Below are 25,976 nucleotides of genomic sequence, written 5' to 3'. Positions count from 1 at the left end.
TGGCGGGAAACACAAGAGGGAGAACGGAAGGCAGGACGAAGGCAGAAGGGATGACTTTTCTGCTTATACTTCACGTCAGCTTCTCAAGGCAACAAAAGACAACCACAACTTCAGCCTCCAGCTTCTTTTGACACACCAAGCACCAGCCATTCTGTGTCCTCTTTATAGGTGCCTGCACCAACTCACAGTGCCCCCTGGTGGTCTGAGCACCAATTACATGGCTTCACCGGTAGAGTAACTGGTATACGTGTTGTTACGAGGCCCCTTCCTTGCTATATCCTGGCAACCCCACCTCTTCCTTTTTGTTCCCCCAGCTCTGGTGTGGCAGCTGCTTCCTGAAGTTATTAATTTATGGACTATTTTAGCATCTCTTCCTTGATATTTCAGCCTTTGAACATCTGGTGGCCAATTTCCTGCTTGAAATACCTACCATGGTTTCAGTTTTCCTGACTGTATCTTGATTAATACAGATCCCTTTATTTAGGTGTCTCTTAATAATCCCTTGAGACAAATGTCACATCCTCTTTATTGCCTACCTGCCAGTTTCTACTTTTCTTCTATTAGCTGAAACCCAACTTTGTTTTTATGGCAGGTAGCCATGGTCTAGAGAGGAGACTAGGCTCCTCTACAGATCCAGGGTGGAACATAAATTCACTGAGCTAATCCTGCCATAGAATATAACTTTGATGCGAGGAGACATATGACGGGGGTTCTTGAAGGAGGTTTATCTCACTCTTAACACTGAAAGGAACACCTTCTCTTCAAGCTTTTTAAATATTTTTCCTGAGACTATGAAAGATGGAAGCTAGTATGTTATTTCTAGTTGATGAAAAAAATCAGTTGACACTGAGGATAATAGTAATAACCTAAGCATTTGATAGCACTGTTGGGCCACAGAATCAATTATCCTTAAAAGTTTGCAATCTCTGGATTTCTCTATTTTGTAAAATGAGACATTTTCATTGTTGGTTAAAACACTTTTAGTCGAGCTGTCTATTCCTTGCTATAACAATCATAAATTATAGAGTAGGAGATATGTATCTCTTTATCTATATATAGATTTAGATAGATATAGATACACACATATGCAGATATAGTTGTCTATATCTATGTACAATGCATATACACGTAAACATATATAAATACATATGCTTTGCTTTTATATATTTTAGTAGCTAAGACTAATGGTAAGACTTAATAGCTATTTACTAATGGCTAAATAAATATATTTTTACATTTTGCCTGTATAATGATTTTTCAATAAAAGGAAAGGTAAGGTAGAGGCTCAAACAGAGGAGATAGTGTAAAATGACTGACCATGGAGAATAAAAACTGGAAAGGTAAAATGATTAACACTCACAAATTCTAAAGTAAAAGACAGGTGGTTTCATTGTCATCCAAAGTGCCTCCCGAGAGAGTTATGGACATTTGTTTGAATTATATACACTTTTAAGGATTATTTTAGCATGTCCCATTGTCGAGCACCTACTCGGATCTGGTCACTATCTTAGGTGACACAGGAGAAGGGTGAAAAGCATGGGTTACAAGGCTTTCCTCTCAAGCTTGTTTATTTCTGAATGTTCTCACCGAGGACTCAGTTCTGCTTTCATGGAGATTTTTATGTTACATGTATAAGATAGAATGTAGTGACTAGGGAAGACCTGAGTGCGTCTGTTAAATAAATAATGCTATTTTTTCAGCTCCCTGACTGCTTTTATCTTAGGATCTGCAACACTCTAAAATACTAGTCAAACTTTAGAACGCCCCTGTGCTATGCTTATGGGTGTTCTTTTGCTGAGGTTTACTGAGGGGCAAACTGATGGATCATAGGCTGCCTAGAAAGTTACCTGGAAAATGCAGATCAGACCAAGGAGCAGCCTTTTTGCTGTAACAAGTAGTCACGTTCCCGCTACAGGACTGCCAGATGGACTAGATGAAAGCATCGTATACGTGGAGAGGGAGAACAGTGCGAGGTATTTGAAAAGGTAAAAGCTTATCCTTAGAAAAAAAGAAAAAGCTGAGGGCTAGTAGATACACAGTAGAGGTGGCTCTGGATACCTGGGAGGGCAAGCTGATTTTTTTTTTTTTTTTTTTTTGCGGTACGCGGGCCTCTCACTGTCGTGGCCTCTCCCGTTGTGGAGCACAGACTCCGGACGCGCAGGCTCAGCGGCCATGGCTCACGGGCCCAGCCGCTCCGCGGCATGTGGGATCTCCCCGGACCGGGGCACGAACCCGCGTCCCCTGCATCGGCAGGTGGACTATCAACCACTGCGCCACCAGGGAAGCCAAGCTGATTTTTTTTTTTGCCTTGAATGCTGGGCAGATTCTTTTTGTAACTTTCTGTGGTCCAGTTTTGTCAACTAGCCTCTCTATAATCTTAGTCACATACCTACATAGGGTTGACCATCTTTGCATCATTAGTTCAAGCTTAGAAAGAAAGAGTGAGAAAGCAATCTAAATGGAGACACAGAAAGGATTTAGCAGAAAGAAAAAAAAAACTGAACATCACTGAGAAATGGGTCCTCTATAGTTCGAAACGTAAGTCGGTGAGATATTTAGAGAAAATACTTTTGCACTCTTGTCCCCAACCGAGACAGACCTCTAGACCATGAATAAAAATAATGTTTGGGGACAACCAGTCATTCCTGGAATCTGCTTATGAGTTTCCAGTAGACCTCCCCAGCCCTTGGCTTCCTCGTGTTGATCACTGCTCTGTGTACCCAGTGTTTACCCAGCCACGTTGTCTTGACATCCATATCCATTAGCTTTCTGGCTCCCAGTTTAGCTCCATTTCCTTGATTCTGGCAACTTTCACTTTGGTTTACTGTCTCCAAAAATGATCACCACTTATATTCCACATGGCTGCCTACACGTATGTACAGCACCTATTAATTCATTTCTTTATAAAATCTAAATTCGCTGAGTGCCAGTCATGTACCAAGGACTAGCTAGGTGCTGGAGATCAGTTGCGAACAAGGCTCTGATCTTCTGGAGTTTACATGTTAAGGGGAAAGGACTGAAACATTAAAAATTATTCAAGCAAAAATTATTAGTATAAATAAATGTTATGTAAGAAAAACGTAGGGTATGTGTTGGCAAACAACCAGGTTCCTTGTCTGTGTTTCAGGAACATTATCCCAGAGGGAGCGACTTCCAGACTAACATCATGACTTGAATATACAGGGACATGAAGTGGGGTGGAGTAGAGAGGGCTTCTGGGCAGGACACCTTGTACAAAATTCTGAGTTGGGAAGGGTCTACTCTCTCTGAGGAATGAGAGCAAGCCAAGGATACTGGAGCAGATTATCACAAAGCAGGGAGAGAGGAAGGTTTAATGGACAAAGGCTCAGTGGCAAAAGGAAAAATGAAAAGAAGGAGATGGATTCAACTGCTGTTTACAACCTGGGGACACCTAAGGAGTGGAAATGAAGGGAGCAAGGTGTCTAGCGTGATTGCAAGTTTCCAGATGTTGAAAGGACCTCCCAAGTCTGCCTGATATGCTCCAAACCTGTGAGGCACAGGAAATGTGTGCCCGACCTATGGGCAAGAGTCATGAAAATGTAGCAACACAGTTCCCCTGGTCGCATGTCTGTGAAAGCTGTGTGTACATTCATGTGTGCCCAAGTGCCTATGAATATGCAGTGTGTGTTTAAGGTATGGAGATCAAGGAGTGGCGGCAGTCATGTCTGGGTGGTCTTTGAGTAGAGAGAGGAGGGTAGTCTCAGGAAACAAAACGTGAATGAGATCCATAGCTTTGAAGTAAAAACAAAAACGGAATGGGAAGTGACCATGAATTAGATCCTTAAGGCTGAGCTGTCCTCGGGAGAACATAGGATAGGCAGCCTAGCTGTTGGTTACAAAAGCGGTACCCTTGCACTTACACAGAAGTACATTACTGTAAGTAATCTTTGGTATAATTAAAGGCAGGGCATTAATTACTGAGCATTATATATAGAGAGCCATCATTTGATATATTTTGTTTTTCTATTCCAATTATAGTGGTATTATTATTATGGGAATAGAATATTATTCAGAGTATTATCTGGAAATTAAAATCAAATGTGCTATAAATGTTCTACAAATTTACAAATTGTTTTATATACAGTATAAGCAGTTATTGATTTATAACCACTACTGTTTTCATGTTTTGAACATTTCAAATCAAATTCATTAAAATATTTTAATTGATTCAAAATCTATTTCTATAATTATAGTTTGAATGAGGCCTACAAAATCATTATTTTCATGAGAACAGAATGTTTAAAAGCCAAATATATAAGGTGAAAGTTTTACTGCAGACCAAAAACGAATTCAGGCTTATTTCTCAAACAAATATATTTTCTCTTAATGTCAAATAAAACATTGTTGAGCTAAATATTACTTTGCCATGAAAAGAAACAAACAACAAAAATCAAAATCGGGACTTCAGCCAAGCAAGAATCAAAAACCTTACCGAGCAGAGTAGTCAGAGGCAATTTTAGCATTAACTATGCAATTTCTTAAAACGACACACAGCTGTGGAAAGACTGCAACATGCTCTTGCTGGCTGTGATATTGCAATTCTAAAGGAATGCTGACAAGGTTTGGCTTCTAAACTGCCTAAACTTAGCCTGAAAAGGCAGATTGTTGCTACTCTCTCTGCCCTCCGCAGTTTAGATACCTGGATCTTTTAGTCTCACCATTTCTGTTATACCCAAGTACGATGAAACAGGAGCAAGAAAATATGTTTTCATTGCCTTAGGATGATTTATTTTGTCAAAGTTCCCAGCGAATTTTCATAGTATCAGAACTTCTATCATGACAATCGTTACTACTGAGAATAAAAGGAATCCTGAAATTTTCCCATAACGAAATATATTAATATTAGAAAGGTTTAAATTATTTAACTAGTTCATTAAAAATTATGTGCAATCACACACATGCATATATTCACAAATGCCTACAAATGAACAAATTTGCAGGAAATTCGTAGCAAATGTGTAATAGAAACAAATTTGTAGAAAATGAAGTTTAAAGGAAACACATTTTAAAATCTGAAAGCAAAGACCATTTATAGTTCTAAACAAAATTTTAAATATTTCTTCAGTGTGTCTAGCATTCATAGGAACATAGAAATTACTCCTGATTGATTGTATTTCTGGATACTTTTTGCTCATTTGAAACTTCTAGGAAATACGCCCGCCATATTTACAAAACTTTTAGAGCAACTTATGAATTTATCTACTTTTAGGTAAAGCATCATTGGGCTATATCTCAATCCACAGGTAAATCATGATTCAGAATTATCTGCATTTTATATATACATAAAATATATATAAAAATATATATACTTTAGATGCAATCAAAGTCAAACATGTCCCAAAATAAAATAAATACTTATTCACCTTATCGGCATGGCTCAATGGCAAGGGTCTACCCCAGGCATCGATTACAGCCATCCTCTCTAATCTTCACAGACTATTCGCAGCTCATAGATGAAACTATGTCCTTTGCTATGGGCTATTCTCTCTTGATTAAGTGGAAATCCTCAATTTCATAACCTTTATTACCCATGAAGGCAAAGAGGAAAAACGCTCATTCTTTCATTCTCTATGGTGCCATCTTTACTGCTTGCTTTTTCTCTTTCTGTCTCTCTATTTTTTGTATCTCTTTGTGTCTCTGTATCTTCTCTTTAGTAAAAAATCATGTGCTTCTGGTTCCAACCATGGCCTCTTTTCTACATTTTTATTTTCTAAGACTTCTCTGCATTATCTGTCCCCTAACTCCTATTCCACTCTAGAATGCATCTATTCCCTCTTTTTAAATACATCCACTTTGGAAATACTAGCTGTGGCCTTTTTATGAGCACACCATACTTGTGTACACACAGACGCTCACACACATGTACACACATATTAATATATCTCTGTTCACTAAATCCCAGGAAGCTCTGAAAAACTAGATCAGAAATGTACTTTCTTTCAACAGATGTCAGGCAAATTTGGGGACAAAATATCTTTTTATGACTATATATATAAACTTATATTCTCATCTACTGAAAATTAAGCCTAATGCCACCATTAATGTTGAGAGGCACGTAGTACAGGGCAGGCTTTTTCCCTATTTAAGAACTCAATTGAATTTAATATTAAGGAGTGACAGATGAGATCTTTTCTTGAAGCAGAGGAGGAAAATATAAAACAGCTCCTCTGTCAAATATTTGTGATTAACCATCAAATCACACTAGTCTCCTTGTTAAATCCTGCATTTCAGAAGCATGTATGTTACTGGGAAATTACAGGACACATGTAATTCCTCTATATATGTAGAGATTTTAGTCCAAACACCTAAAGATAAAATTTAAATCCTGAGACTAATATCCGCACTTCAAATTTCAATGAAAGTGTTCTCCAGCACAGGAAATGGACATTTTACTTCACTAGTCTACCTCAACTTCAAGTTAATCTTCTTATAAGACCATCTGTCTTACAAAATATATTTACACATCAATTTACTAAACTGGAATCAGAATGTGTGCACGAACTGATGTATGTACAAAAATGTTGGTTATATGTAATATAGGATTTTCATTATTGATAGTATTTTTCAATTAGAAGAATTATAATTTATTATATTATAGAAGGAAACAGAAACATTGACATATTGCCAGATTTTATCTTTAAATATTCACCAATTTTTGTTTCCATTTTATCTCTCCCAGTTTATTAAATTAGTAATATTGAATTTGGCAAATATATTGGGTAAAACTGCTATGTATCCATTTCAATACCTAGTAAAAATCAGTGGTAATTTGAATGAAGCATTGGAGGAAGGATCCTGAACAAGACTAGGATGGAATTCATTGCTAATGTACTGAAAGTTGCGTACAGCAAATCCATCTCTGTTTTCCTAAAGTAACAAAATTTATTTGTAATTTCCTACAAGTAGATGGGTAAAGTAATTAAAAAGTTTTCTTGGATAGTAAACCATTTATTTTTTTCAATATAAGGCAATTCTAACTAAAGGAAGCACATAATAGTCATTTCACTCACATTTTAGTGATGGCTTCTCATTTTCCAGAGTGATATTTGAAATTTTATAAGATTAGGCATTTATAATTTATAGCAACAAACTAATCAGTTGGTGCTGCCCCAGATCGTATGTGCTAATATTTCACTTATACTGTGCTTAGGAGGAAAATTATTGGAGATATGTCAGCTTATCTGTGGAATGGGTAAGCTGTTTGGCATACTCTTCCTTACCAAGCTTTACGGTGCTACTGCATAGTTTATTTGCCTCCAATTCAAAATTTCTCTTGTATTAAATTAGGGACATAGACGAGCCATATTTCTCAGTGCTTTAGAAAGCATCCTTTTAGAGGGATGGTATTGAATTGAGATATTCTGAGCAGTATACATCAAAACTTTAGGGTCCCACAGCCAACTCTCCAAAATTTCTGGCTTATTTAAGAACTCAAAATCAATCCCATATATTCAGAGAAGGCAGAAATAATGGCTGAGAACATTTGCATCTCAGTTGATTTGATTTTCTTGTTGTAGATACTCTATTGCTTAAGATAATGGAGACAGCACCAGGGAAAGGGTCAGGAGATCTGAATTCTAGTCCTTCGTTAGGCATGGAGTATGTAAGGAGCCTCTATCTTCCTATATGTAAATGCACCTCCTATTTTAAGGTGTTAATGTGAGGATTTTATTTTTATTTAATTGTATTTAATTCCAACAGAATTACATAGAATTTTTATCTCCCATCCCCTCTGTTCACACACATGTAAGAAACTAAGCTGTTCCTTCTCATTATCCCATTATTGTTCCTTTCTTTTCATTTATTTTAAGGCCAAATTACTGCTGGTAATGGGAAAAAAATATGGCAATAGTGAATATACAGCATCTGCAAGCCCCAGTGGTAAACTGTGTTAGCACTTTTTTTTTTTTTTGACAAGAAACTAGGGTTTATTGGTGGGCATGGGTAGGGAGGGGACAGCGCCAAGGCTCTCACGAGTGCAGGGCCCGCCATTTGTCCAGGGGGCCACGATTAGGGATGTACTTGACCCCACAGCCATCTGGGATGAGCCGCTTTTCTGCCACCATGTTTTCAAATTCATCTGCATTCAACTTAGTAAATCCCCACTTCTTGGAGATGTGGATCTTCTGGCGGCCAGGGAATTTGAACTTGGCCCCGCGGAGGGCCTCAATCACATGCTCCTTGTTCTGCAGCTTGGTGCGGATGGACATTATGACCTGGCCAATGTGGACCCTGGCCACTGTGCCCTGGGGCTTTCCAAAGGCACCATGCACACCTGTCTGGAGCCTAGATTGGGGACAGCATGCCAGTCATTAATGTCCACTGGAAAGGCCTGTCTCCAAGGTCCCTTAGGGCAACCCATACAGGCAACAGGCTGCATACACTGCCGAGGAGGCTGCTGTTTGCAGCCCTTGCGCACCGGGCCCCCATGGGGAAAAGAGCACAGTCGGCTTAACTGGCTGCAAAGAGTGTTAGCACTTTTGAGTGCATCCTTTTAGAAATTTTTAATGCATGTATATTCTTACTATGTGAGTACAAGGCCACATGCTACAAACTCATTTCACTATTCTTTTGCAACAAAATATTTATTGGCCATTTTCATATCAATACTTCTTTATATTTGAATAATATTCTGTAGAATGACCATTTTATATTTAATTAGTTTCTATTAATAGACTTTAAAATAAGTTAAGATGTTTGCTATTACAAATATACTGTAATAAGCATCTTCATATATTTATCTAGATTGACTTTTATTTTAAATTATTAGCAGTGCCATTGCTGGATCAAAGGAAATGAGCATTTTAATTTTAATATGGGAGATAAAATAAGTTTATTAAATAAGTTTAATAAATAAAATTAAAATTAAGTAACAATTATTATTTAATTGTTCTCCAAAACTTTGTACATGTTACACTATCACCAGCAATGCATTAGCATGTTTTCTTCTTTATATTTGCCAAAACTGGATATTTTACACTTAAAATTTTTGCTGATCTGATATTATTTTTAGTTGACATTTCTTTGGTTACAAGTGAGGTTGGGCAGTTTTTTCACATAAACTCTGGTTATTTTAAATCTTTTGAGGCATTCATTTAAGCAGTTCTTTAGTAAGTAGTCTGTACATTACAATTCCAGTTTTAACTACCTACCTTATTTAAAAAGTGAATTAATAATAGATGGAGAGAATTTGGAGAATATAGAAAATCTATCAAAACAATTGAACGAGAACTTCAGAAGGAAGGGAAATGCTGCTATCAGATTAAGTAAGATGAAGACTAAAAAATGTCCAATGGATTTGGTCATTGAGATGGGTCCAAAGCCTAGAATCTTCTATCTCTATCCCCAGACCTAATAAATTACCAACTATTGCCAGTCCTTCCTTCTAATATTTCTTATTATCTCCTTCCTAAGCCTTTCTTACCCACCATATTTAATTTCTGATTATCTTTTTCCTGAATTAAGCCTAATGCAACTATCAAACCTTCACTCTCCCAGCCCTCCATGATGCCTCCAGAGTAATAGTTAAAACTCTAAATCTGATGGCATCACTGGTCTGGCTTCTTCATTTGTTTACCATCTTCAAAAGATAAAACAGATGAAGTCCTTCTATGTCACTTAATGAATGTTTTGAGTGCAGATTTCTTCCATGTTACTCACCTGCCAGAACCAATCCTCTGTCCCTCCCTTTGTCCTTTGATAATAATAAATAATTTGAGTTATTTGTATTTCCTGAAAATTTTCATGCTTTCATATCGTAGTAGCTTTGCCCATGTTATTCCCTATGAAGAGTTTCTCTTTGCTTCCTTCCTGCTTCTCTCTTCCTTCCTGTAAGTAAAAAGTCTTACTTCTTAAGTTCAGGTCAGATGTTACTTTAAGGTTGCAGACATCCCAGTTTGAATTCTCTCATCTGGGGTAGGTATTTCTTCTCTTCTATCTCACTGGAGTTTGATACCACCATTATTATAGTAGATATCATATTAAAGTTGAAAGAGTTGGTTCACACACCTGTTTTTCTACTTGGTGTAAGCTCATTTGCAGTAGTGATTATGTCTCTGGCTTGAATAAAAGTGTCTTAACAAGGTTTTGTTTGTTTGTTTTTTAAAGAAGCAGACCCTAGGAACAGCAGAGGAGAATTCAAGTGCAAGTCATTTATTAAGGAAATACTTCCAGGGTAGCTGGTAGGTAAAGCTGGGTAAGGAACAAGAGGAGGCCAGGTAAGGATGGAACCCCAGGAAAAAGGCCCACAGAGGGTAGGCTGCAGACTGATGCTATGGGGAAACTTTGGAATGTAATCTAAGCCTCAGAGCTGCTAAAATCCAGGCAATGGATCTGGGGCTTTCTTACAGCTGCATTTCTCAGTCATATGCTAGTGGAGGCCTCAGGGGAGGTCAACTCCCAGGCACTTCCAGACCTCTTCACGCAAGAGCCTAGTATCTCCAGTAGCTGAATGTCACTGCTCTACACATAAACCGTACGCAGGCACTCAAATTTTGAATGGCTGGCTGGCTGGATACATGACAAACTATGAAACTGGGGGTTACTTAGAGGACAACAGGGAGGCATTGAAAGCTTCTGATGAAGAGAGCCGTACCCGCCAAGTGATAAGTTAAATAGATGAATTTAGAAGCATTGTGAAGACTAGATTAATAACAGGAAAGTCTAAAAGCTGGAGCATTGTTTAACAGTAAATTGCCATGGTAATAAGGGCCCGTTTTAGCACGTAAGCGGCAGTAATGGAAGGTTAGACATGATTTGATTGAAACTGCAAAAAAACTCACTTTTTTTTTTCTTATCTCCTTTGTCTCACATATTCAGTCCGTCATCAATGAATTCAATCATTCATTGATGACGGACTGAATATGTGAAACAAAGGAGATAAGAAAAAAAAAAAAAAGTGAGGTTTTTTTGAACCCAAGTAACAATGAGATTACTTACATAAAGGGAAAAGCGGAACATAGAGGGAGTTGAGTTAGGGTGGGGTGGGGGCAGGGGTAATGTTAAAACTCAGATCCTAGACATGATGGGTGACAGTAGGGACAAGGCATACTTGATCTCTGAAGACATGACAGCCTGGAAATATAGATTTAAGAGTTAGGTTTGAAGATGGGAGAGCTGAATAAGGGACGGGGAGGGGACCTCATGAGAGGTTATGGAACAACGATATTAAAGACCAGAACTATGGCAAATGTCACATGTAGAGACAAGAAAGAAAGGCAACGGGAAGAGGGAGAGGAGAAATAGAAGAACAAACTCACAATAACACAGTGTTAAGGAGGCAAATACAAGAGAAAGTTTCAAAAGGGACAGAGTAGCTTAAGCCTTAAATCCTCAGAGAGTTCAAATATAAATAGAATTGAGAAAAATCCTGCATATCAAACTGAGGATATGCTTTATGTCCTTAGAGAGTCTATGCTGGGTGGTAAAAACTCAAGTCAGATGACAAAGCATAGATCCATAAGAAGAGGCTGTATTCTTATGTTTCTCCAATGGAAACAAATTGGTACAACTTTTCTGGAAATCAATTTAATATATGACAAACACACTTAGTCAACGGGTACTCTATTCTAGCAATCCCACCTTAATCTCAGTAATCCTAAGAAATCAACTAGATTTAAAGTCCATATTTTAGGTTCACAGGCTATTCATAATCCTGTGAGCAATAATAGCAAAATATTGTAAAAAGTCTAAATATTTAGCAATAGGAGAATATTTAAATCTAGACAGAAACAAAAGAGGATGTCTTACATAATCGTTATAGACAATTATTTTAGAGACTACTTAATAAAATAGCATTGATAAATGTTAGGTGAACAGGGAAGGCTATAAAAGTACCTATAATGATGTTGCAAAAATTTATCTTCTGTGTATTACACATATGTGTGTGTATTTGTAAACATACATAGACAATCTCAGACACAAATATACATATATATGTGTATATATATAAGATAAAATATGAATGTTGATAAGTGAATCTTGCTTAATTGATTATAATTGTTTTTTTTTCAAGTTTTTCAAATGGAGCATGTTAAGTTTTTATTTTAAAAGTGTAAGTGGATGGTGAAAGTAGAATAATTATAGAATCATAATATATAGACCTTTGTTGTCTAATATGGAAGTTACTAGAAATGTGTGGCTATTTAACTTAAAATTTTAAACAATTCAAATTAACAAAAAGTTCAATTCTTCAGCTTCATTAGCTACATTTCAACATATCAATGGCTATAAGGTGGTTGGTTGATATTTTATTGCACAATACTGATTTATAGGATATTTCTATCATAGTAGACAATTGTATTAGATAGTGCTGATACAGACTGCTCATTTAAAAAATCTGTCAGGCAGGTCTATTTTTTTAATTTTAAAAAAGAGCCAAATAGAAATTTTGGAACAATGCAATGACCAAAACAGTAACCTAAATTAAGAACTCAATAAGATACAGAAGAGAAAATTAATCAACTGGAAGATAGAGAAGAAGGAATAATTTATAATGATGCAGAAAGACAAAATAATGAAAAACAGAATATAGGAAAACAGATATAATAGTATATAACATTACATTACTATTACATGTATGCAGGTTTGCATATATTGTTATGTAGGATGGCATATACCTCCGAGTATTTTTTCCTAGGGAAATGTCATGTGTATGTGTTCCAGGATATTCAAAAATGCTCTCAATAGCATTACTTGTAATCAGCAGAAGAGAAACATTGAAATTGTCTATCATCAAGACAATAGGTAAATAAATCGTTGCATACAAAGAATCCTATATAGTCCCCCAAATGAATGAACTACATATATTCATTTAAAATGAACAAATTTGAAAAACAAAATTTACAGTGAGTGAAGTCATACACAAATGCTTACACATATGCTTTATGATTCCATTTACATAAACATAAAACAGGAAACTAATGGTTAGGGATTCATATTTAGATGGTAAGTCTATAAAATAATAGAAGAATAATTACTATGAAACTTCATACAGTGTACTCAGTATCCTTCCAGTGGGAAGAAGGGAGTTGTGATTGGAATAGAGGTACAAAGAGCTTCTGGAGAATTGGCAATGTTTGATTTCACCATATAAGTGGCGGATCCTTGTTACTTACATTATACAAATTTATTGCGCTATATATTTACGTTTTATGGACGTTTCATAGGTGTGTTCTTTAGCAAAGTTTTAAACAACTAACAGCCAACCCAGGGGATAAAATACGCTTAAATGTACACATAGCCAACTTAAATGCAGTTTAGAAGACACACACACACACACACACACACACACACACACACACACACACACACACAATCTGGTCATGCTGAAATCCTCTCCCTGGTTTTTCACTGCTCAAATAATAAAGACTCAAGTCCTTAAAGTAGCTCATAAGTTCCTATGTGGTCAGTTCTCATCTGGTCTGTAAACTTCTCCACCTCGCTCTGTGTGTTCCAGCCACGCTGGCTCTCACAGATGCTTTGCAGTGCTTCACCGCAACTGAGAGTCTTCCTGTCCTCTTCAACCTCCTATCTTAGCTCAGAGATCACTTCCTCAGTGAGCACCAGCCTCTCTGAGAGCAGAGTAACTTGTTCGTACATACCCTTTCAGAAGGGCATTTTTTCCTTCCTTCAGGGCATCCTCCAGTTTGTAGTTTTTCTCCCTCCGTGCAATTACTTGGATAATGTCTCCTTCCCTATGAGTCAATAAGCACTGTCAGGGATATGACTTTCACCATTGAACCTCCAATGTCTAGGGCACCGGCTAATAACATTGTTTAATGAATGAATGAATGAGGTTTTAAATAAATTAGCTTTAAGATGTCTACAGGATGCACAGGTGGATAGATCCAGGAAGCAGCTGGAAAAGATCATTCCTAGGAATGATCTGTCTAGAATTAGTGATCTGGGAAATGTTAATAGATACATGCTAGCATAACTGACAGTGGATTTAACTGCCCTGAAAGAGGCTATAGAAAGACAAAAAAGGTAGGAGCAAAACATAAGCCCCCTATAATGTAACCCTGATGCATTGTTCCAGCTATATTTACCACCACTCAACCCCTTCCCACGATCTACACTCCCAGCACTCTGGGACCCATACCTTTTCTGAAGTTATTTCTTTTCTTTTCCCACTTCTTTATTTCCTCATGCTTCCTCCCACTCCCTAAAATGCCTATCCCTTCCCTCTCTCATCATTATCTGAAACCTGTTCATACCTCTTTCCTAGTAGATATTGATTCTATTGTTTCTCCTTCCCTTGCTTCATTTGTGACCCTTAATCAACATGAACTATCTCCTGCTTCCTATTAAAAACTTATTTTATCTCCCATATAAAATGTTAAGGTCTTTCAAAAAAAGAGTCCTAGTCATCATTCTTTGCCTCACAATATGTTTGATGGTATCTAATTCCGAAATTTAAAATAAAACGGTTAAAACCAGATTTTTTATATTGTATTTGATTTGGCACCAAAATCTGATCTAATTTAAATTTATTTGATGGTGAAACCTGACTTGAAATGATAGGTGTTCAAACGTGGTGCTGTCCAAAGCTTGACTAGGTATGGCTTTAAAATGGTGTGTTCATCACATTATCATTCTAAAATCTAAAAAGAATTTTTAAGAGTCGAAATTCTGAAACACATATATCCTCAAATGCTTCATATAAGACTGTAGGTTTATGCTTTGTATTGTGCCTTGGATTTAATAGTATTTGATAAATACTAATCATTCCCAAATAGAATGCCAAGTGAATAAATGATTGTATGGTTTTATGAAGTCCTGACAATTTCATACAAGGTATAGAATCCTTACCTCTGTGGGATGCTGGAACCTAGCTGATATAATTATGAATAATGTATGTGTTTTGCTCCAAGAAGGTCCCTGTCTACTGATTAATGCTTATACAGACAACAGGAAAGACTGTGACAGTCTGGTAGAAATTCCATGTATGATAAACATGTCAGGATGGAGAAATTCTATAATAAACCTAAGAGCAAAATTCTGCGATGTTATATATTAGAGCACGTAGTTTTACAGTTTTTGAAGTAAGAAAAAGAATCTATTAATGAACATGATTGTTTACAGAAGTATGATTCATATCAGGGTGGAAAAAATAGATCGGAAAGCAATTTACATGATCCCAATTTTCTTAGTTTTCCAGCAAACACTCAGGTTGAGTATACAGACTCTAGCAGCAGTGTGAAGAGTTAAAAGAGTATTATTAACATTAGAAGTCAAAGACTGAAGAATGAAGAATCCATTTCCTGTTTTCTACAGATTTTTTTTTTTTTTTAATTTGTGTGACTTGCTTTACTGTACACCGTCCAAGGCTGCCGACCCCACCGGCTCAGGGACAGGGAGCTGCCCCTGAGGGCCCAGGAATGGTACAAACGTTGGTAAGACTTCTGGGTGGGGTGGAGGTGTGTGGGCAAAAGATTTGTCAAGAACCTGATTAAAATTTGTGTTACTTTAAAGCCAAATTTGTTTTCTGTCCACGGGATTTTGTTTCCTAACGGTAGTAATAGCCTGACGATAGAATCCAGGGGCTGGGTGACTGCTTCCTGCCCCACCTGTGTTCAGCAGCCTTGCACAGGTACCCAGGACTCTCCCTAAGAGCTTACTGGTGGTCACAACCAGCCTCTGAAGATAGAGATGTGCAGAGTTAAACCAGCTACGGCCTCCCAGTCCACTGAAAATACACCTGGTTGGTTGGCAGGGGGCAAAAAGACGCAGGCCCAAGTCACCCAGCCACGCCTCCAGGCCCGAGCCAACTGTCATAGAGCAAACACATGTGGAGCTTCTGCAGTGGAAGAAGAAAGACCAACGTCCCCTTTCCTAGAAGAAACAGGCAGGAGAGAGCTGCACTTGGCCAAGTGTCAACCTGGCAGAACCTTCTGGGGCCACTTCTCTGTGACCTAACAGGCGCTCCAAGAGGGGCCTGAAGGTGTGCCCGTGTGACGCCTCTTGGACATGGCGCATCTGTGTGCTGAAGGGCTGGGTGACAGGGGTGCAGGAAGGCAGGAGGGCAGTGACCACGAGAGTGACCGGGGCGCCCCGTGGGGTCTGCGGCTGGGCTACCACTGCGTGTGGGCACCTCAGAGACAAGGAGGACTGTGCGGGGACACGCCTGGGTGTCAGGCCTCTCTTCCTGCTTTACTTTTAGTTCACGACTGTCTTGTGGTTTAACAACGACAAAAGCCTCCTAAGTCCCAAAGCTCCTGTTTTGTGCTCCGAATCGTCAGCGTCATTGAGCGGGTGTTGTTTGGTCTTCACTTTTCCTAATTCTTAACCCAAAGTCCCTGAGGCAGGCGGGACAGGGCCCAGGTGACCTTGACAGTGGTGCCAGTACACCAGGGTCCTCACCATGAGCCCAACGCTGCCTGGGACAGCTTCCCACCATCCCTGGGAGCTGGGACATTCTTTTTTTTTGCGGTACGCGGGCCTCTCACTGTTGTGGCCTCTCCCGTTGAGGATCACAGGCTCCGGACATGCAGGCTCAGCGGCCATGGCTCACGGGCCCAGCCGCTCCGCGGCATGTGGGATCTTCCCGGACCGGGGCACGAACCCGTGTCCCCTGCATCGGCAGGCGGACTCTCAACCACTGCGCCACCAGGGAAGCCCTGGGAGATTCTTTTTATTCACTTTATCCTTAGAGAAAAGAAATTTAACTTACAAAGACCCAAAGCAATAATTTGCCAAAGTAAGTAACCCATCCAGGATTTACAGACACCAACGGCACCAAAAGTGGATTCCAACACAGAGCATGCGTGACATGACTTCCAGCTGAAGCCAAGCTGAGATGCCCCCGGGGTCCAGGCCTCGGGGCAGGGCTAGCCTCCCGGGGTGGCGGCCACAGCAGCACCTACCCACCTATAAGGCTCCGGGGGCAAAGAGGGCCACTTCCTCCCTCTGGCCCCAAAGGGCTCGGCCCCTCCTCCTCACGGCTGTGATCTGCTTTGTGGACAATTTACAAGATGAGGGTGACCTACAGAAACCATAGGAACTGAACGTACATTCTTTCTTCATATATGTCTGTGTGCAGTGTCTCACCACGGAAAAGTTCATATCCAAAGAGAGCAGGTATGCCACGTGGAAGGTCTGCGCTGGGAAGACAGTTGGGAGGGCGGGACAGGGAAAACGCCGTGACCGTGACAGTGACCGGGATGGAAATCATACGTGATGTCAGTGGATCCAAGTGGAGGTTGGAGAGCTCCCCGCGCTGCGCTGCGGCCGCTGCCCCTTCCCTCCTGGTCCTGCCGCCCCCTGGCGTCGTGCTCCCGCCATCCATCCCCGGTGGCGCTGGGCGGGCAGGGACAGCAGGGCCCAGGGGTCGGGGTGGGGCAGCTCCTTCTCCTCGGCTCCGGTGCTGCCCGCACAGCGCTGGGGTCCTCCGACCTTCAGACAGTGATGGAACACTGAGGTATACAGTTTCTCGGAAAGTTTAAGAAACAGAATCAGTCACGTTCTGCTCGTCGGCTTGCTGGGGCGGGAGGACGCGGGCGGCTCCCCCGCTGCTGCAGGTTGAGTGAGAACTTGCACCGCTGGGACGGCGCCGGGCCGCACACCGAGATCTCCCGATCACTATTTATCTAACTATATTATGTCTCAGGCCCTATGCTGAGAGATACCAAGACAGATACAGTCCTATTCCTTATTTTAGGACTAGACTAAAGAGACAGATTAGGAAAGTCAAGCAGAATATGCAAACTCCCAGCTGCAGAGCCCACATCTGCCCAGAGCTCTGGCCTCCCCGCTACGCCGCTTCCGTCAGGGAGGCTGTCCTAACATCAGCTTGAGTAGAGTGGTAAAAACAAAAGGTAGTCTGCAGAGAACTGACAGTGCGAAAAATAGACAGGAAAGCAGAACTAACTCGGGTAGACAATGCTTTCAAGTAATTTGGCAGCAAAAGAAAAAAGAGATCTGGAGTAACTAATAGGCATAAGGTGGCTTTTTGTTTTGTTTCGTTTGCTCGTTTTTCTTTTTAACCCGGGAGAAACTTATTCCTGTCTACGTGCTTAGCAGAGGATACACTGGAAAAAAATATTTGATGTTACAGGAGTTAAAGAAAATAATTGATTAAGGAAGGCTTGGTAGCAGAAAAGATAAAATATATACAAAAAGTTTATTTTAAATCGTACGTAACTCACAAATATCGCAAATACATGCTCATTATAAAGTATTCAAATAAGAGAAAAGAAGAGGGAAAGAAGTCTGTACCTACGTGTACCCCGTTAGCTACAACCCTACACACCGCTGCGACCTTAAGATAATCACACTTTAGGATGCAGTCTTACAAATATTTGTGTGCATGTACATGTGTGTGTTTAAATTTTTGCATAAAATGAGTTACAATGTTGTGCTCATTGTTAATGGAGTGTGATTGCTCCTAGGCCCTCTCAGCTGGTAAATCAAGGAAATACGTGTTTATAATAACCTGTGCATAAACACATGTCTAAAAATATGTATATGTGTAACCATCTCTATCTACATTAAACTAAACATGAATTCATACTGATGTCTCCCAACTCTAATCTGTTATAACATGGATCATTCTAGCCTCTGCTCCTTGCTTGTCTGTCACCTCCCACTCTAATAGAGAGACTTAGCTCCTATCGTCTGTTTTCCATTTATTTCCTTCCTCAGTTTTGGTACACGTGTGTAGTAGTTTCAGAATTGTTAACCTCCATGCCCTTGTAAAACACCTGATTAACCAGTCTACAATGCTTATGTGTGGCTGTTTTTGCCTTTAGTCTTATAGAATCCACTCATTTCCAAAGGTACTTAGCTCAGCACCTTTCCCCACACTCCCTTCAATGAGGCTATAACACAGTTTGATAGTTTTGACACATTCTGCATTCCATCCTAGGATGGAATATATATGTATTTTGAATTTGCATACACTAATGTTCGCTTTTGTGTTGCAAAGCTCAATGGATTTTGACAAGTGTAGAGTGTTATGTATCCATAATTCCAGTATCATACAGGGTATTTTCTCTATTCTAAAGAATGTCCTGTGTTTTTCCTACTCAGTACCTCCCTATCCCATTCTGAACCCCTAGAAACCACTGATCAGTTTATCTTCTCTATGATTTTGCCTTTTCCAGAATGGAACTAATAATGGTAAATGAAATAATACAATATATAGTCTTCTCCTCCTGGCTTCTTTCACTTATCAATATCTAGTTTAGATTCATCCACATCTTTACATGCCAAGAGAGCTCATTCCTTTTTGCTGCTGAACGGTATTCCATTGCATGAAAGTACCACAGTCTGTTTACCCTTTCACCTAATGAAGAACATCTTGGTTGATTCCAATTCTTGACAAGAATGAATAAAGCTGCTGTAAACACTCATTTACAGATTTTTCTATGAGCCTGAGCTTCCAAATCAGTTGGAAATATGTAGGAGGATGATTGTGGGGTCAAAGGGTTTAGCTATGTTAGCTTTATAGCATATGATCCAGCAATCCCACTCCTGGGCATATATCCAGAGAAAAGATTCATGCACTTCACTGTTCATTGTGGCACTATTTACAATAGCTAAGACATGGAAACAACCTAGATGTCCATCGACAAATGAATGGATAAAGAAGATGTAGTACATATATACAATGGGATATTACTCAGCCATAAGAAAGAATGAAATAATGCCATTTGCAGCAACATGGATGGACCTAGAGACTGTCCTACTAAGTGAAGTAAGTCAGACATAGAAAGACAAATATCATACGGTATAACTTCACCAAAAAACTAAAGATGGCAAATGTAAAGATGATTAACATAATTAATCATTAGGGGAATGCAAATTTGAAATCACGAGATACCACTACATATGTATTAGAACATAAAACAAAAATAAAGATATGGTAACAATGATAACAAAACCAAGTTACGGCAAGGATGCAAACCAATTAAATTCTCATAAAGTTCTTATGAGAATGTAAATTACTACAGCCACTTTGGAGAACAGACTGGCAGTTAATCTTATAAATTCATGCATGCACTTACTATATGACCCAGGAATTCCATTCCTAGATATTTGAATGAAATGAAAATGTATGTCCACACAGAACCTGTACACAAATGTTTATAGCAGCTTTATGTAGAATAAGCCCAATTCGAAACAACCACAATGCCCATTAACTGATGAATAAATGAACCTATCATGGTATACCAACACAATAAGATACTACCAACAAAAGGAAGGAATGAATCTCAAAAGCGTTATGCTGAGTGAAAGAAACCAGGTTTGAAAAGCTACCTAATGTATAATTCCATTTATATGAAATTCTGGAAAACACAAAACTATAAGGACAGAAATCAGATCAGTGGTTCCTAGGAGCTGGGTGTGACAGAAAGATGTTGATTACAAAGGGCCACCAGAGAGGTTTCTGGCTTGTGTTCTATATTTGATTGTGGTGGGGGATATACAACCATGCATTTATCAAAATTCGTTGAACTGTACAAGTAAAATTAGTGAATGTCACCTAATCAAATTATGCTGCAATAAAGCTGAAAAAAGAGAGAATCCCAACCATCTATTTGTGATGGTCTATTTCCCAGTCTGATAATCACATTCATATCTAACAAAGATTCGCCTTACATAGTTCCCACCTGACATGCACTCTCTCCTCTTCCCATTTACTGGAAGTATCTGTGGGTTTTCATTTCCAGTTCTTTTCTACGAGCTCAGCACTATACGTACATAAATATATACACACAAAATTTCTATTTTTATCCAGTGTTTTAATTGTTTGTAACAGAAAGCATTTTGTATTCACTCAATTATCCATGTCCCCAAAACAGTTTTATTTTATACTGTGTATGTATATTAAATTATGTATTAAATGAATTATATTACATTTTATATATATTAATTCCCATGACAATACTTTAAATAATATAGAAGGATATAAAGTAAAAAGTGAAGATCTACTTTTATACCCAATTAAATCCTTTCACTAGGGGAAGTGCTGTTACTAATTTACAATATATGCTCCCAGAGCTTTTTCATAAGATAGGATAATTGTATCTGTATATTGGGCAGCATATCTTTTTCATATAACATTATGTCTTAGAAAACTTTATGTCAGCTTATATAGATATATTTCAAACTTTGTTATTGTGGCATGTATGAAATAGAGCAGAGGTATTATAATTTTTTTAGTCATTTCTCTATTGTTTGGCACTTTGGTGTTTTCAAATTTGATAGTTTGCGTTGAAATGCTAAAATAGATTCCACTGGATGTTTATTTCTAAAGCTAGCAAAGATTGTACAGGTGTAACATCTTAGGCTCAACTCTTAAGCAAGTATGTAGCCTACTATGTGAGAAGCGCTGTGCTTGTGTAGAGAGAGAAATAAATCTGAGAGATCAGCAAGGACGTCCTGCTTCTTAAACACTAGACGAAATTGCCTTAAGTCTTCTGTCCACATTTCCTGGAAAATCCTACTCATGATTTTAGCAAATTATCTGTCGACTTATAATTTTGTGGTCATCCCTTCCTTCTGAGTTTCTGCTTCTTCTGATTTGGTTTCATTTCACAATTGTGTACGTGTTCCATGCCTATGGTTCTTATTCAAATTGTTTTGAGCCAGTCATGTAACTTAGCATTTTCCTTCATGCTCATAAAACGAAAATCTTACACACGTTGTATATATTTTAACGTACTCAAGTTTTGGAGAGCTACAAAAATATCGCATATCGCAGCCCATTGCAGCACTGCAAATACCTGAAGTTGTGTGTTAATCATCGTCCTTAAAAATACAACAGCTCTTGGCCTGGTCTGGATTCTAGCTTTAGTTTTCTGTCCTGTGGTGCAGACTGCCTCTCTACTTTCTCTCTTATTTATTCTTTGCTTCTTTTCTCTCCACCCATTTCTTTTTGGGGAAAACCCCCCACATTTCTCCCGTTGCTCTACACAGAACATTTAAGGTCCCCTCAGCTAAGTGGTCTATGCACACATTCGGCTCAGGACACTTGTGATGATCCCACCCCCTTCATTTAGTACAGAGGTGGTGTCCTCTTAAATCTCTCTGTGGCTGGAAGGGTTGGAGTGGCTCCTGCCTTCGAGGAATTCATAGTCTAATAGTGTACAGACCTGCTGAGTCACCACGGAATGACCGTGTAATGGAAGAAGTGCGGGCCACTGAGCTGGGTAGGATGAATTCTGCCCTGAGGCATGAAATTCTGTTAAGAGGAGGCTATAATTGAGGATGAATCCCAGGTGAGAGAGGCTTTCCATGGAAAGATAGGAGCTCTCTGAATTTCCAAAAAAAAAATAAATCAAATAACAAAAATCCTGGCAGACACCTGCTGTACTGCTGACAGGAGCCCACTCAAAGAAACCTTACAATTTCATTGCCTTCAACAATAAATTACCAGCCCAATGAATGTGGGCTCCTCCACTCACAGCAAACACACATTATTATTCAGGGAAACCAAAACACAGGAAACGCAGAAACAATACAATTGTCATGATATGCTTGTAATATACATTCCCAGCTTCCATTTCAGAAATATTATTTTCTCTGTCATCCTCAGCAGTGAAAGTAAAACTCTATACTTTAAACATGGCTTGAAGTGTTAAGCGTTTGGGCTCGTTGAGGAATCTGGTAACGGAAATAATGAAGGAAATTCTGGTTCTGAAAAATAATGTCAGTTGCCTATTTGACCTGCATTCACGGCAGTGAAAGGACAAAACAAAGTAAAAAGGTGAAATTAAGGAACATGCATCAGTGAAAGAGAAGCAACACATGCCAATGACTCTCTTTCTACCCAAGCTGCCAGCATCTTCCACTAAGGAAACTGCACTTTGCCACACTGATAGAAAATGATGTTCTTGAACTGGGAACCCTGTCCACACAACACCTGACAATAGGGAAATAAAGAAAGAAAAACCAAAACTCTATAGCAACAAAGCTACAATAGAAGAAAATAGGAAATATGAATCAAAACATTTCAGCTGAAGAAATTCCCTAAAACCGACCATGAAGTAGAAGAAACAGTGGTATGACTCTCCAAGCTTAAATAAATAACTGGAAATTCAGGAAATAAATTGCGCAATAAATTTTGGAAATTTAACACTGAGATAATATTTTCATCTAATCTATAGTCCACATGCCAAGTCTGGAGTCACATACTGTGTTTATAATTTTCATATCTCCTTCGTCTCCTTCAATCTACAGGAGTTTCTCAGCCTTCCTTTGTCATGATGTTGGCATTTTTGAAAACTTCAGGCTAGTAATTTTATAAAGTTAGAAATTTTCTTAAAACATTTCTAATTTTATAAAATTTCTTAATTTGGGTTTGGCTCAAGTGTTCTCATGATTAGACTCAGGTTATGCCGCTCCAACTGGTATATGCAGGAGTGATAAGGTATCCTTCTCAGGGTATCATATACCAAGACACATGATGTGTATATGCCCTTCATTGAGGACATCAATCTGGATCGTCAGGTCAAGTTGCTTTTGTTTTCTCCACTCTTTAGTTTACTGTTTTTGTCCTTGTTACTACTCAACAGTCTATGATGAGACACTTTGAGAACGTGCAGACAGCTCACTCCTCATCCAGCCATTTCCACAAATATTGTACCCTGTGATGTGTCTTGCCTGAATCAATCTTTACTACAATGGTTACAAATGATATTTTTTCACCCCATCACTCCTTCCACGTTTATCAGTCTGCACACTAATTTAAGAAAATGTCATCATTTCTCTTCTGTTTATGTATGTATTTCCTACTTCATTCAATGGGTTACAATCCACTGACATGCTCATTTATTTTGATGATCAAGCTGTCTTCAGCTTTAGCCAGTTGAACCCTGTCAAGCTAACTCTGTTCTTTTGACAGGTTTCTATTATTTTCCTGAGCACTTTCTTATTTTCTGTCATACCTATATGTTTCAGTTTCATCTTGTACCTTCTTTGCCCCAGCCCTGGAATCAGACATTCCTCTAAGAAGCTCTTGTTTCTTTTGGTAGGTATGGATACTTAAAAACCAAGATCTGGACACAAGGTTTGCTTATGGCTACCAAAGTATCAGTTCAGCGCTTCTTTCTGTAGATGGAGGTAGAGGAAAATATTTGTGTCAGACTCAGTCTCCAGTCTGTCCCCTTAGCTACATATTTGATCTTAGGTACCTGTTTCAGTGAGAACAATAAGAGAGAGACGTTCTCATGATCTCTTATAGAGTGATTTCTGGAAGCAGTGAGTAGAAGAAAGAAATCTTGGCTGCATTTTACTTCTAGACCCTAAACATATACTTTGCCCATTTTTATCTTTAATGATGTTTTCTGTTCAGATGCTTACCATCTTCACCTGTTTGCTTTACAATGCCTCCTGCATTTTACTAGGTCCTAGAGGATTCCCTACGCAGGTGCAAAGTACAGTCTGTGCTCAGTAAGTTTTGGGAGTAAAAATTGTAAGATAGGACTGAAGGGATAATCTTTGAGTAACTGGTTTAAAAATACCCAGACCACCCCGGAGAAAAAGGAACACTGTATACAGATTATGTTTTCATGTCCACAGATCACTGTGATAAATGAGACTCCAGAGACAAACGTGAATAGTGCACTGTTCTGTGAGCAATGCATTTGCCATCTCAAGAGAGCCAGCTACTCACAGGACTTAAATCAGGCAGGATTTCACAGCATCCATGATACAGTCCTTTTAAAAACTACTTTAGATAGTCATTTGATTTTTCATTTTATCTTTAGCAAGCAAAGAAAAGGTGGGAAATGGCTTAGCTTCAATGGGACCTAAGAAGATTTGATACTTTTTTTGGATACTCTTTACAATAGAGTCTATTCTTTAATGATGAGCATTATGAAAGAAAATAAGATTATAATGGAATAAAAAGCTATTTAATGTTCATCACTGAATTTAGTGGCTGATAAGTTGTGACAAGATTATTTCTAAAATCGCAATACATTTCTTGATTCTGTGGCGGGTGTTAGTCTATAATTTCTATGCCCTTTACCTAAAATATCTTACTGCACATATTAAAACATATTACAAAAAAGATAGGGATCTATGGTGCAAGATGTTACACAACACGTGGCCTGATTTTTTTTAACCATTTCTCCATCTATGTATACTCAAATCTTACATGGTGTCAACAGATGGCCAAATACAGTAATTATTGCCAAATGATTTTGTAAAAATCCTTATTTGTGTATAATAAAAGGCAAACAGACTTATGTCAAACTAGAAAGTCAGAATATGTCTTTTGTGTCTAGAAATTGCTGAGATATAAAGTTTCTTCCATGAATGCTTTCCCTGTTGTTTCCTCTTCCAGCTGAGTTAACAAGTGGACAGCCCCTGGGCTTTGCTCTAGATATGGACCAGAGTGGGTGGTAATGGTCGCTAAGAAACAAATAGCTCACAGGTATTATTGACCTCTGTTTCATGGAAGCTTTAACCCTTAGGGGACAGTAATTCATAGGTAGATATAAAATATTTGAAGAAAGAAGAAAAGAGAAGTTTTCATAGACATTAAAGAGAGACCAAGGATATCTGGAAGGAGAGTATAAAAGAAAGCAAGAAGCTGATAGTTTATCAGGGGAAGAGTCTAAAAGATGGTGTGAATCCCAGAACTGCTGCCAGGTGGGTGGGTTATCCTTAATAGAACCATCCTGGTGTCGTAGTGTTCTAACTCTGCAACCAGGTGATCATTCACTCCAGCATTTCTTTTGGTGAGGATCTGGAACTCTTTCTAGTCCTGTCATGTACATCGGTCAACAGGAAGTTTCCTTTGCTTTGTCTCAGCCTCACTTATGCCATGTGAACTTGTCTCTTAGCAGTGCTTAATTCAGTAGCAAGTTCAAGACAGGGAGATGAGACTTTGGATATTCACTGGGCCGAAGAGGGCTCTGTTTACCACATTTATACGGTATTCAGCAATTATTCCTTCAAATATCATTTTTCTGCAACTCTTTCTCCTCTCCTTTGGGATATCT

General features: G+C 38.7%; 1 protein-coding gene and 1 non-coding gene across 2 annotated transcripts in view; both read right to left on the bottom strand.

The window, feature by feature from the left end:
* GPC5 (glypican 5) overlaps positions 1-25,976 on the bottom strand; it is a 1,355,126-nt gene that overhangs the window by 193,738 nt on the left and 1,135,412 nt on the right. The window lies entirely within an intron of this gene.
* Positions 8,352-8,486, bottom strand: LOC132413997 (small nucleolar RNA SNORA70). Its single transcript, XR_009516875.1, has one exon. It is a non-coding gene; the product is annotated as a small nucleolar RNA SNORA70 (small nucleolar RNA).

Source organism: Delphinus delphis, chromosome 18, assembly GCF_949987515.2.
Source record: "Delphinus delphis chromosome 18, mDelDel1.2, whole genome shotgun sequence".
Lineage (NCBI taxonomy): Eukaryota > Metazoa > Chordata > Mammalia > Artiodactyla > Delphinidae > Delphinus > Delphinus delphis.
The sequence above is the reverse complement of the archived record's forward strand: the minus strand, read 5'-3'. Positions and strand labels throughout refer to the sequence as shown.